Source organism: Serinus canaria, chromosome 2 (assembly GCF_022539315.1).
Source record: "Serinus canaria isolate serCan28SL12 chromosome 2, serCan2020, whole genome shotgun sequence".
NCBI classification, from domain to species: Eukaryota; Metazoa; Chordata; class Aves; order Passeriformes; family Fringillidae; genus Serinus; species Serinus canaria.
Window position 1 is genome coordinate 98892785 of NC_066315.1, and position 14726 is coordinate 98907510.

A 14726-nucleotide genomic window follows, 5' to 3' on the forward strand; every position below is an offset into this window, starting at 1 on the left:
TTTAACTTCCCATGCTATTCATTAAAAATAATTATTCACTGCATAAAGTCTTGGTGCTGAGCGAGTGAACGGTCAGGCTGGAGAATTCCCTTCAGCCGTGGAACAGACATCTCAGATGCACCAAAGGTGCCTTTCCTCATGCAGCCCCCTTTATTGCTCAGCTGGAAAGACTATCTGTAGAATAAGATGAGACCTCAGACACCCATTTAGTTCCCCACTCCTATATTGGCTTTGCCAATCGGAGCACTGATTACCGACAGACAATAATGATTTTTGCAATGCGAACATCTGTGCAACAGAAAACAGACTGAGATCAAATTAATGGCCTGAATCTCACTATTAAGCAGGTACCAAATAGCAAAGATTTTTTTAATTGCTAATAAACCTGTATTCTTACTAAAAATTTAGCCAATAGAAACACCAAGAGCTTTATAAATCTACAAGTGAGATGCTCTTCAATACCCTTTTGAAATAAAAGAAAACCACATTTTTTTAAAAATAAATCATCAAACTACTCTTAGGCAAAGCTCTAACTAAGGTCTGAACATACAGAAATCCAAATCATGTTAGTTATTGGTCTCACTGTAACAATAACTCAGCCATATTGCCCACGAGCAGCAATTAATTAAATTTAATAAGGAATGCTACGAGTTGTTCCTGTTTTTAAAAACTCAGTCAGAGCCCTAAACAATGCTGCCTTTCTTATTCCAATTTTCAAATGTTTAAAAATCCAATTGAACAAAACCATCTTCAATGTTGGAGAAAATCCCAATGCATAAAAAAGTCACTTAAGTGCTCTATTAAACAAACCAACCAAATCTACGTGGCAGAGGAAATGTCACTTTTTAAGAGGTTACTAAACACCTCTTTTCAATAATAGAAATATAATTTATCTTTAATAACACAAATTTTTCCCCATCACTAAACTCTGAATCAGGAATTCACTGAGGATTAAAAAGCAAACATTAGAAAATAGGAACTTGGTGTGCTGAAAATTCTCTAGTCACTTCAATGCATGCAGAAGATTTTCCCTTTCTTTTTCCAATGAACAGGAGGGTGATCTTAAAAAGCCTGGAATTCTTTTCCTCTCTTTACTATTTGAATATGAAACATCATCATACCACAGAAAGCCAAGGCAAAAAATCAAGCATTATACAAGTCCATAGTAACCATCTAATTCCTGGCTACTTCAAGTGATAAATGGGAAACCAGCAAAATTTTTCCAACTGTGCTTTTAGAAAAGCACATTACCTGAAAAGACAGTGCAAAAAATAATGCCAAATGCTCTCAGAAAAAGTGATCAGAGACAGCCTTTAAAGGAGTAACATTACAAATTACTGCCTCCTGAGTAAAAAGTTAAGAAGTAATCATGTAAAACCATAAAGCTACCAAGACAGGGACCAGGGTATCCCATCTACATTTGGAAGACAGGTTAATGCAATCAGCCCAGAAAATCCATCACATTGGGAAACCACTTGATTAATCCAGTGTATTACATGTTCACACTGTGATTTCTATAACCTGATGTTGTAAAACTCTCATCGGCTTCCTCATTTATGCTTATTATCAATGCCATCAACATTATGCTAAGACAGAAAAGTTTAACTAGCTATGCAGAATTAGTTCAGAAAGCACTATAGCAGCATAAATTCCACTGGTCTGCTCCAGACTGGGAAAAACAAACCCTGAAATAAACAGGTAAAAATGGCAAACAGTAAGCACTTTGAGAGCTTGATTTATAAGTGCCAACTATCTCTCCTGAGAAATTCCTGGGTTTGCTACAAATTGGGCTCAAATTCTGAGGATTTTCAAGCCATATTCCACCAAGAAATTCTATGTCAGATTCAAAGTCTCTTTTCCAAATCCCAGGGGCAGCTTTAGCACTTTTTACTTGTTCTTTGAGGAAAAATGTCTACAATTCTAGCTAGGACCTATACTTGCAAAATCTGCTTACAAAGGCAATCACTCATATCCAAGCCTATGGCAGAGTTCCGGATGCTTAGAGTACGAAACAGGAACTCCACTGAAATAAAAGGTCAAGGAGCCCAGCATTCCCACCAGGAACCAAAGACTGGAAGGGCTTTATAGCAGCAAGTACCTCAAGAAGGATGCTCTTGCTGTCAAATGCCCTTGCAAACAGGTGGTGAACTCCTCCCAGCACCGTCAAGGGCCACAGGTTCCTTCAGACTCTGAGTTCCCTTGCCATGCCACCAAGCAAGGATACTTACCCTAAAGGAATTACTTGTTAAAGAAAGCTCCTCATTGACAACCTCTTCCAATCAGGAAGGCTGAGAATAAAAGAAAGAGGAAGAAAGCAGACGAGTATTTTCCAGCCATATTTCCCTTTGTTGGAAGCTTGTGTGCTCCCCTCAGTGCAGACCCCCTCTTGCCTATTCAGCCTGGGGACCAGCATGCCAGCAGCAATCAGTAAATAAAAAAACTGACTCCCAACTGCACATGTTATTTGCAGCTCAATAAAAAATAATGCTGGGTCTTTGACACGTGTTTATATAACACCTAATATAAAAGGCTTGGTTCTCATGAATAAATATGTGGTGCAGGCCGAAGTCTGGAAGCATTTTCTAACTAAGAAAATAAAATCTGTGAAGTCTAAACTCCAATTCAAATTTCTCCTAAGCTTTTTAGACCTAGGGTTCAAGTTTGAGACCATATGCAATTAAAACGAAGTAGACTTGCCAAAATAAAGCATATTTTGTGATGCAGTGATCTTGACTGATTGGGTTTGTTTATTTAAGCTTACACAGAATTTGGTAAACTGCGACAAGTGACTCTGCAAATGCAAAACAGATTCATCCACCTGGAAACAACCAGTATTTTAATATATATTAATGAAAATGCTCCAAGAGTAAACAGTTCCCTTTCCTACTGGTTGCACTAGTTGTTGTAGAGCCTTATATAGCTTAATCTCATCATGCAGCTTCTTCTTATCACACACTACAGTGCTTACACTTGGAAAATTAATATTATAGCACTTTAATCTTTATTATTCTCTACAGTTTGGAATGACCTGCCTCTTCAACTTTATAAATAACCCAAATACTCTGTATGCTTAATTTGCTATCACCATAGTAATTTTTTCAAAGGATGACTCAAAGTCTTACTCCCAAATTAAATGCATTTTTTCAATCAAGTCTCTTCTTGCGGCACTAAAGCACTGGACAAAAATTTTATTCAAAAAGCCCTTTCTTCTTCATGAAAACGTCATTACAGCAATCATAATAATCCCCTCTTTAACATGAAACACTAAGTCTTACATAAGATGTGTTTACAACATTTACTACCTTGTTAATTCTTTTGTTCATGGAGCAGGCATTTGCTATGACACAGAGTCTGTCATTCTCAGCAACTCAATGATTCATCTGCCTTTCCTACACTTATCTTCCAACCTGTCTTTCCTAATTTTTTGTTTCACTTCTCACTGTTTTGGTACTGCTCTCCCTCTTTAGGTTCTGAACCAGGCTTTTTCCTTTTCACTATATAAGGTCTAATGTTTGAAAACCTTTTGAGCTCTGCCATTTGTGGTACTGTGACTCATTTCTGTAATGACTACAGTTTTCTGCAAAAAAAAAAAGCAACCCAGTGTTACTTGCCAAATAATTATAAAGAGTTAACTTATCCAGGTGTTAGAGTGTAGGATGCAGGGAAGCAGACACACAGGAGCAGTGGATAGCACTTGTGGGAAGGCACAGTACTCTCTGGTGCCCATGTCATGCTCCACTGCTTTCCTTACAGTGAAATTACAATCAGCAAAAATACCCAGTCAAGGACAGCAACAAATAATTTTTCAGACGGATAAAGGGATATATCCATGAAGATCCAGGATATTTCATGAAAGATTCACACCTTGCAGCCCCGGTATGTCTATGGAAATGTGGGGGTTTTGGCAGGACTAACAGGCATGTAAAATCCTCTTCAGCTGCCTCCTGTCTTTTCAACTGGACCACATCCTGTCTTGGAAGAAGTTGCTTGGGTCACTGTAGTCACTGAAGTCACAGCTACCAAAGTAAAGATACATGCAACTAAAACCCAGGTCTGGAACAGGGTGAAATCCCTGATAGAAAGGAAGGAGCTCTAGAAAGTTCAGTTAGGTCTGACCTCATCCTGACCATTTTGGATAAACACAAATACACTGGTTTAATTAATCATCCTATATACAGGTGTTTGCTTCGTTCAGCTAGAGAATCTCTATAATAAACATTCTTTCTTTTCCAGAAATTTGGATTTTTTTCATGGGTGTTGTTCTTACATAAGATGAAAATGGAGAGCTGTAGCACCCACATTATTCTCTTTCTTCTCTTTCTCACCAACACTGAACTTCCAACATTCAGAAACTACTGGAATAATGAGATTTCCAGTCTCATATTCATTTTCATATGCTAATATAAAAATAATACCAAAACACTGTTCTTACTCTGCCACTGTATATGGTCCCATTTTTTAATTTTAAACTAAAAGATCTCTGAAAGATAACACCCATACCTCTAAGTTTTCAGACCCCAAAACCCTTCAGAAACACTTCCCACATGGCTGGCTGGCACTCTTGATCAGTGACAAACTGATGATTGCACAAGAGGTCAGTTGCAGGACAATTTATTTTTTCTTTAAAATAATCCTGGCATCACAGAACTTCGCACTTTTCAGACTTATTTGCCATCCAAAACCTAGTGGACAAACCTACACCACCTTCAGCTATATTACTTCTTCAATCTGAAATGCAGGCTCACACAAATACTTTACTAAAGACACTGCTGCAGATCATCTCATTAAAAGTAACACAATACTTATTTTATCTTACCTTTTTTTACTGAGACAGTTTATCTACAAGACCATCTTTACTTTATCTAACAGTATTTTTCAGAAATTTAGAATCAGTTCAGTGGGATTCTGTCATGCCCTGCATTCACTCAATTTATATCTGCTCAAAAAACTACTGTCAGAAAACAGAGCAGTCACTTGCAGAGCATCTACTCTGTCAAGCATGGAACGATCCAGGCTCTATCCCAGAAACACAAGCACCTTCCCACAGGTAATTTTTCCACATCCTTCAGATGGCATTAAACCCCTATCTAACACTCACTAAATTTCCAGGGCTAAGGTAAATCAGAGAGAACTACAGATGAACTGAAGTCCCAGGCCTCTTAGACAACATCACAGTGGTTTGCATCACCTTTTACTAGCCACCATAAGGTCAGAAGAGACTTTCTACTTTCCACAGTCAAGTGCTACTAGATTTTCAACTGGATAATGGATTACAAAGCAATACATCTTGACACTTTTTGAAGTTAAATTTCAAAGATACAATACCAAAGATAACTGTTTGCATCTTTGATACTTTCAATAAACATTTGCAAAGAAAACTATAAGCCCTGAATCCTCTGAACATGTTACTACTTTTTTTCTTTCTAATATTAAAGCTATTGAAAGAGTTGGGATGAGGAAGAAAACGAAAAATACATTTCTGTTTCATAAATTGCAGCTAAAACAGAGCTTAGGAGGACACAGTCCTGGCCCATCTGCCTCTCTGATGCTCCAGCAGAATATAAAAATGGTTGGAGAGCTCAGGAGAAAAGTCAAAATTATCCAAATGCCTGAGGCTGTAAGATGCTCTGCAGTAGAAGTAATTCCATCAAAAACCACAAGTAACATTACCTTGCTAGCCACAGAAGATTTTTTGCTCTTCTTTTGTCTCCTGAAATGACAACTGAGAACCACAACCTTTCTGGCAAGCAACACAAAAGATAGGTAACTGTAACAACATTAGAAGAGCTTTGGAAGACACATGAAAAGAAGGAACAGATGTAGAGCAGGCACCTGCTCTCTGCTTATAAAATGATGGTTTCTTGGGGTTATTACTGAAATAACAGAAACCTGAAGCAGAACGCAAACCCTGAGAAGGTTCCCCTCTTGAGCTTTTAGACATCAAATGTAAAACTTCAGGCATTCACTGTTACTAGGTAAAGTCCAAGGGCCAATGATTTTCTTACTAATTCAAGGAATGACTGAAAATAGAAGACAGCTTGCAAAACTCTTTTCAGAGCCAACCTATGGAGATCACAAATGGTTCTTGCTTCTTCTCTCACTGAAGAAAGAAAGGTTCTTGCTTCTTCTCTCACTGAAGAGTGTCTGACATGACAATTCTTTAAAACTCCTACCAGGCACCATAATCCCATATTATCCCTTCCTGGCAGGCCCATGAAATACCAGCACCAAGCTCTGAGCCACAGGCTGTCCTGACTCGGCTGCGCTCAGTAACAACTGCACTTATTAGAAACTAATGAGGATTGAGCCACCTGACACTTCTTTATCACAAAATCTTGGTTCAACATCTTCACGTGCTCAATAATGATTTGCCTCATATCTGAGTTTCTCTAAATCACATGAGGTGCTTTAAGCTGCATGAGAGGACACGTGAAGAAGCAGAATGGCTCTTGTTCCCATCAACTCTGTGAAGACATTCCCTTCAGATGAAGTTTGTGTCATGAAGGCAACTGTTTTGAGGACCTAGGATCTAACTTAGACATTATGTTAATGACTCTATCTCTGGTCTGCCCAAGGAAGCTGGTATCTTGGTGGTCTGCACAAGGAAGCTTGTATCTCCTAGAGAAACAGAGACCATCTACTGGCACACTGCATCTGTCATTATCACTAAGGGTTGATGTACCTCTTGACTAGTGACACAAAACACCACAGAACACCACAGCTGGGGCTGTAATGCTTGCCCCATAGCCCAGGGCCAGGAGACATTGCAAGACGTTATTAGATGCTCCATGGTGCTGAAATGAAAATCCTGGGGCTTATACAGTCATTGCACACTGACCCACAGAAAGATCTCATGGACTTCCTAGAAACCTTTTTTTTTTAACCTTATGTCGATAGATCATCTCTAAATGCACATGCACAAATCCACTTATTCTTCAACTTTCTTCTGCTGATATGCAAGAAGGAAACCTCCAGTGCCCCTGGCAGAAATTGCTCAGCAGAGAATCCCCATAAACTTTTAGCAGCCTCTTTTACCTGCTGAAAGGATTGTCTCCTCCTTGAACTGATGCCAAGCTACCAGAGAACAAAAATCTCTGAAGTCTTCCACAGCTGCTTTTCACTGTAAGGCAACAGGGGAAATGTATAAGCAAGGGAGAGAGTTTTCAAAATAAATGGATACTATTTTATGATACTTTGCAGTCAGTGGTGGTAAGAATGACTAACAGCTTCCCAACACTTAAACAAGACCTATGTTTCATCTAGATCTTCCCCAGCACCAGCTGTGTTCTTACACACATGGCAGAGGTGCGTGGTGAGATCCTGGGCTCTGATGACTAAGAACAACAATACCCCAATCAAGGAGCAGAGAAGTATTTTTTTGGAACTGAAAGCTTATGCACAGAAGTTTCAGCAGCTCAGCAGCTTCCTAGTATCTGGCTGGCCTCACTGAGCACAGCAAGATGAATCACCATGTTCTGCAGAAGAGATCTTCATCCCCTCACCAGACAAGATTAAGACCTTTCTCTAAGTCTTTTTTGGAGGAATGTGTTGTGTGGCAACATAGAACTGGCTGCCTGTAACTTTATAGAACTACTATTGGCAAAAAAGGAAAATCACTTGTATTCCTTGTATCAAGGAATCAACACCTTGTAACAATGTACAAGTGGCATAGAAACATGTGCATATGATGATATCCACTAGCAAATATGCCTACAGAATCACAGTATCAGAAAATATCCTGAGTTGGAAGGGACCCAAAAGGATCATCCAGTCCAGCTCCTGGCCCTGCACAGGACAGCCTCAAAATCACACCATGAGCCTGAAAGCATGATATTTCTTGGCTGTGAAAGGTATTTTTAAAGGCAGTCATAAAGCATTCATCTCTGTGAACATTTCTGCATAAAAAAAACTTGTGGATACCTATGGGTGATGTGATTAAAGGGTTTTAAGAGAAGTTGTTTGTGAGCAGAAAATCATCCCAGCCAGCATCAAACCAGACAACTTCTTGAATAATACTGACCTCAAACACTCCTGCTACCACATACAGCAATACATAAAATAATCTTCCCCATTCCTTCCTGTTATTTTTCTCCCTGCTAAAACATCAGGTCTCTATTCCTGCAGCAAACAGCAAGAGCAAACAACTGGCTCCTTCATCAAATCACAACAAGGCCAGGTAGCTAAAAGCACCCACATTTCACATTTTCAGACTTCAATAATACACCTGCACTTGACAGTTACCTGCTGTCGGAATTCAAGCTTACAACACAACACATGGTCACATAGCCATTAGTTAAAGTATGAAACATGTTTCTTTCTTCTAATCTTGCTATTTATTTGCTAGTAATGTCCCCAGCTCTAAGGTCATGTCTCCTTATCATTACTACAACAACAAATAAAGCTGCCAGCAAACAAGTACAAAGATTTCAAAACTAAAACTGACTACAGGGAAGTGAAAGCTTCCTGCTGCTGCTTAAACAGAGGTTTTGTTTCATACTGGGGTCTTAACAGGACACCAAGACACTGTCATTCAACTCTGATAAATCCAGCAAATTAAAATTAATTTTTTGGGGTTTTTTTTGGTTGTTTTTTTTTTCCTGGTCTGTTAGTTTGTTTTAATATCCACCCCCAGTCCAATTAATTTTCATACATAACTTGTCAGGAGCAAAGAATTTAGTCACATGTGAATGGAAAAGCATCTAGCAACTAAAAACAAATTAATCTGTTTCCAACTGTGCCTAAGTTGTATTACTTCATTTTCACAGAAAATCTTTACAATAAGTACAGAAATCCTGGTACGATTTAGGGCAGGGATGGGAGAACAAAACTGGGAAAAGGTTTAGCATCAGTTGGCTGCTGTGCCTAGGTAGGTTGACATCAATAATTTCCAGGATGGAAATTGTTGTATGCAGAGGAAACTAGTTTCCCACACTTGGAGGACTGACATTTGAAACATCAATAAGCTAACTTCCCCTTGAGAATAACATAGCTGCATTTTGCTGGCATTGCATATTCCTTGAGTTATTCTCTGATCAGGGATTAAGAAAGAAAAAATGCAAAAATTAAGCATGCTGATCAGTCACTGCTGTCCATTACCTTGCAATGGAAACATCTGCATTCGGCTTCATGAAAGTAACCATCCACTTTGTGGGTGAATCATGGAAGTCCATCAGTTGTCCTGTGAACTCAGTAATCCTGATTGAGTTATTGGTCACTTGTGATGGAAACACTTAATTGATTAGAGACACATTGGCATTAACATGGTAATCGTGGCTACAAAATTACCCATGTTTTGTAAGTACTCTGTATTTTACCTCCTTAGTTTTCAAACACTAACTTGGGTTGAATAAACAAGACCAAAAAAAAAAAAAAAAAGAAAGACAGTAAATTTAAGAAACTCATGCATGAAAAACAGTATTTAAAGATTACTGTTAGTCTGGAAAGCATTAAAAAGGAGGACATAAATGTTTAGTTCAGGTCTGGTTAAAAGATTTCCTGGCTTGTCATTAAAGAAGAGATTTTCTGAGAGCCCCAAGAAGACAGCCCTGAAAGTTAAGCACAAAACTGGGCATTCAGACAAGTCTTTTTCTTGCTTGATTCTGGGTGGGTTCATTTGACCTCTGGCAGCCCACATAAGTCAGTTTATCAAAAAGAGTAACTAAATTGGGGTACTTGGTCTGAAAGATTTAAAGCCTGACAGAGGTGCTGAATCCTGTAGTTCAAACCTGAGGGAGCACAAGGTAAGAGCACAGGATTTCTCTTTAAGTCAAAGCCTCCCTCTGAAGCTTGGCACCCAGAGCTGATGCCCAAAATAGACTCTGTGAAAAATGTTAGCCTGAATTTCCCTTTCCCTCAGCCTGAGCACTTCAAACTGTCATCTGATGTGAAGTAAAAATGAAAATTACGAAGTATATTATTAAATACTTCAGATGTTGCCTGGAAAGAATAAAGTTTTATTCTGTGAAAAGCTATAGCTCCTATACCAGTGCGACTGCAGAGGGTAGAAAGTTAAATGAAGCAAAAAGCAAACTGACTGCTGAAACAGAAGTAGGGGAACATCCTGACCATTTGCACTGGACTCCATCTATTCTCTGACAGACAGACAGCTTTTTACCACTGTATGATATGTCTGGCAACTTGAATGTGCCAACCTGCTGTGCTTATTACTGGGGTGTCAGGCAATGATGTAGAGACAATTGTCTAAACCAAGCCATTTTCTTTTTGTTTACTTCCCTCTATATTCTCTCTCCAAACAAATTAATGGCCCCTACTTTTAATGAGGCATTTTCATTTTTCCTTATAGCATGGCAATAATTTCACTAAATCAGTGGTCATTTAGAAATGGTACAAACAGCCCTGGGTACTAAAACACAGCTTAAAAATAACTCCACACGAATTAAAAAAAAAAAACAGTATTGCTATATTCATACATGCTCAAGATAATTCAACTTTACAGTTTTGACATCTGTAGCTTATTAGTCTCTTAAGTATGTAAAAACACCATTGGCATTTTTCATATTGCAAGTGTCTGGAGATAATGGCCGTGCAGATTTTGTACAGAACGGTGCAAATAAACTTGCCAAACTTTCATCATCACTCCTTCGGAAACTCTGAGGGGGCCGATTAAATTGGCATTTTGTTTGACATGTACACAGAATGTGCTTAGCATGCAGAAAAAGTAAGGCAATAAACCTTGTCTTAACAGCTGTGTTATTTTAGCTAATGATAAACATGTATCCACATATCACCACAACTTAAATTGGTGAGAAAAGCTTAGTCACCCCATGGAAAGAGAGGCCATCACAACAGAGGAAGTTTTTTTTTTTCCTTACTATGCAATTAATTGTCTCACCAATAAACAGAAATACACAGTTTTCTACATTAAGTAAAATTTATTATCACTATAGCTTATATTCTGTCTCTGACCTTGCTGCATCTATTCCTTACCAACTCACTCCTACCCATGGGCACATTTGTGCAATTACCACTGATCTCAGTGGAAGCTGTGATTGCATAACTGAGCAAAGTTTATTTTCCAGAAAGTTTCCTTACAGTCAGAGGGGCTTTAGAGGGCCAAAAGGCTCTTTTTGCAATCACTGTGGCTCATTCCATTGTGACTGCATTCAAAATGCAAAATACCTTGACATGTGAACTGCAGACATTACCAAGCAAGACAGCATATTGATTTGGTTAAGCCATTTAATTTTGACAAACTGCCAAAACAACAATAAAAGAATAGCAAACCTGAAATATTGGAGATTTCAGCAGCAGCCTATAATGAACAGGGAGACAATGAGTACCCAGTAACCTCTAGGAAGAGATCGATGCTCTCCATGGAACGGCAGTGACTGGGAATTTCAGACAGTACCCTTCGATTTTCTCTGAAATCTTATCTTTACAAAGTAAACAAACACGAGACAATAACCTTTAAACTTTCCACAGCCATTCATAAGGGGATTTGTCACTGCACAACAGCAGCAGACATTCAATATCAGTCTCTGTTCAAGGCACGGTACCCCGTGTATCACAAAACTTCTTTTAAAAGGCACAGGTTGCAATTCCCAAAATCACAGCACTTAATAAAATAATCAGGGTGCCTCAGAAATATTTTCCAGTTTTTCTCTGGATTAAATTTATCATATAATGCACTGATTCTGCAATTTGAAGTCTTAAAAAACACTAAATACTACCAAAAACACTGCAAAAACCAATATCTAAGTTTCAAAATGGGGGAAATTACCATTATTTTCATCATTTAAAAAAAAAGCCATGACAAAACTTGGGTCAGATTTTAAGATACTTACTTTTTTATGTAACTGCAATCAATCCTATTTTGGCTCCTATGTTCATAAAAACGTGAAGCAAAATACCTATGACAGAGCTTTTAAAGAGCATGTCCTTAAACATTACTGGACTCTATAGATATGTTAACTAAATATTTTAAAACATCTTCAAAATTAGGTTAATAGCTACATAAAAGCAGAATTTTTCAAACCCAAATTTATATATCCATCTTGATTGAATTTTAAAAAAAAGGTATTTAACTGTAAAGGTTGGCAAATGCCTTCTAATTCCTTGGAAACAACAGCATTTAGACTACATTATCACCACATCTTCTTCAATCATAATTGTATAATTTTATTACACTGGATATAGAAAAAAGATTAAGAGGTAAGTGCTGCTACATTACTCCCTGTATTATTTTTTACAGCAATTTGCAGGACATCAAGAGTAAACACAGAAGAAAGGTCATTACTCCAGAGAGCTTACAACTACAGCAAACAAATCAAGTACAATAAACCTTCCATTCAAAGGAGATATGAGGACATTCTTTATTAGTGTATCATCATTAAAGGGATCCCTAAGTCAAGCAGCACCAAAACAGTACCAAAAAATGACAAAAAGGGGCACGTTTTTCTCCTTGCCCTTCCTTACTCACAATGTGGATCTTGTAAACAGCAGGCAGATGTATGTCAACTCACTTCTCCATCACAGGCCCAGAAGGGAAGGCATGGAAACACATTGTGCCAGAGACACAAGTGACACTTGTCAAAAAGTCTTTTTTTTTTTTTTTTAATTTCTTCGATTAAAAAATCTAGTCCTTAGTGCTCACTGCTGAGGTGTGTCCTCCTTTCAGTTGAAAGAATCCATCCCTCCATAACCCAGGAAATTTAGTTTCTGGTTTTTGCAGCATCATCAAACTCCTCCTGCTACTTTTGAGGGACACACTTTATAAATCCTCACCTGCTATTGCCTACATGTTACCAGAATTTTCCCAACACTGAAGAAAGCATGGAAGCTTGGAAAAAACTGTGAGGGGGCAAATACAACCTTCCATAAGCAAGACATATTTAAACCTCTAGGTGTCAGTGGTGAAGGGTGGCCAGGGAGGTCATCGGAGCCTCGAGCAGAGCCCTCCAGGAAGAAATAGGATGGGAAAAGTAGGTGTGGCAGCTTGATGTATAAGATAAAATAACATTCTGTCTAGAAATAAAATACTTCCTCAAAATTATTATTTCATCCTCTTTTTCTTTCCACTACCACCCCCAAACTCAACCCTACTTTCCACCCAAAAAAAACCACTGGAGAAGTCTACCATTTAGCAAAGTGAAAAAAGTGGGGGAAAAAAAAAGAAGTAAAAATGCTCAATATATTTAGCATCAGTCAACATTCCCAACAGTAATATTTAGGAAAAAAATTACTCAAAAAAGATGCTCCTTTTAAGAAATTATTTCCAGAGATCACTGTCAGACTCACCAAATATTAAGGTTTCATTTATAATTGATTAACACAGATCATCTCTTTCTATACCCACTGCAGACAGTTAATTTTATATTATTAATCATTATAAACAAAAAGTGGCTATCAATTAGCATGGTGTTTTCTTTAAAAGATGTATAGCTGATGATGAATAAGGTATGAATACAACAAGGTCTCAATTGGAACTGTCAACTGCTTGCCCATTCATTAAAAAATTGTTCCTGAGTTACTTGTGCATGACTATAAACCTGAATATAAAGTGGCACATTACTGTCTGACCTCCTGCCAATCCAACTGCCCAGCCTGCACTGCTAAAAGAAAATTACTGAAGATGTTTTTGTGGCTAAGTCAGGAAAATGTCTGGAAAAGTTAATACTGAGGTTGGCTTTTGTTTAACAAAAGCAAATAGAGATATATTGCATTTCCCCAGTAAGCCCCCATCCTAATGCTTAGAGAAGAGGGAAGATAATTTACCAGGTGTACACTTAATCTATGCTGAATTACAAAAACACTGGAACGAAAACAGGAAGCTGCTGAAACACAAGGGAAAGAAAAACAACCCACATGCAGGTAAGGAATTAAATAGAGCTTAGCTTGATTGTATGGGAGACCAGTTAAGAGCCTGGATCAGTCAGTTACTTCAGGGAGTAAAGTTCTCCTGGACCACACTCAAGCAGACCAAATGGCCTATGCTAGGTAGAAGTGTCTTACTTTCAGTACACCCAAGTATTCTTTTTTGGACTTGCCATCTACTCAAGTATACACCCATCATGGTAATTTCCATCTTGTATGTACCCACACTACCTTAGATTTTATTTGCAACTTATTTCTGTAGATTCAAATTATTTTCAGGATCTTTGTCCCGTTATCTAGTCTGTACTACATTTTAAGGTTTTGGGTTTCAATCAAGTTTATTCCCATTAGACAGCATTTTTCAAACACTGAACAAGTGAAACAAAGTGGCACCGTTTATTAAGTTTTCCAACAAAGCATTTAACAAGAATTTAGCGGAAAAAATATATCTAGCCACATGCAATACTGTTAGGAAGATACTTTATTTACTTTTACTATAAACCAATGTCAGGTTTTATTTTGCTGCTGTTCTAAATTTGCAAACATTTTAAAATGCCATGTTTAACAAACTGTCATGGGATTAAAAGCTATGGTCAAACACAGTCATGTGCAATACTCCATTCTTGGTGTACCAAGCAACGAGCAACGTGAATTATCTGTCTTTATGCCCCAGTGCACTCAATGAGACATCAAGTCCTAGGAGAAAGAGGGGGTTTGGTTCTACTTGATTTTTAAATTGTACTCTTAGACAAAAAGAAAATTTTAAAAGTTGACAAAATCAAGCCTCTCCCTTGCCCTCATTGTCTCAACCCTTCAGAACGGCTGAGGCTGGATGAGGCCCAAGGTATCCATGACCCAGCATTGCTCCCCATAAATGCCAGAGAAGAGATGTT

At 38.1% G+C, this 14726-nt stretch overlaps 1 protein-coding gene across 4 annotated transcripts in view; it reads right to left on the reverse strand.

The window, feature by feature from the left end:
• Positions 1-14726, reverse strand: part of LDLRAD4 (low density lipoprotein receptor class A domain containing 4) — a 313571-nt gene that overhangs the window by 191938 nt on the left and 106907 nt on the right. Inside the window, exon 1 of one of the 4 annotated variants that reach the window (XM_030241646.2) lies at positions 7036-7104. The exons of the other annotated variants lie outside the window; for them this stretch is intronic. The gene's annotated coding sequence lies outside the window, so the exon portion shown is untranslated. Of the gene's footprint in view, positions 1-7035; positions 7105-14726 lie in introns of those variants that run through there. 4 annotated transcript variants of the gene reach the window in all.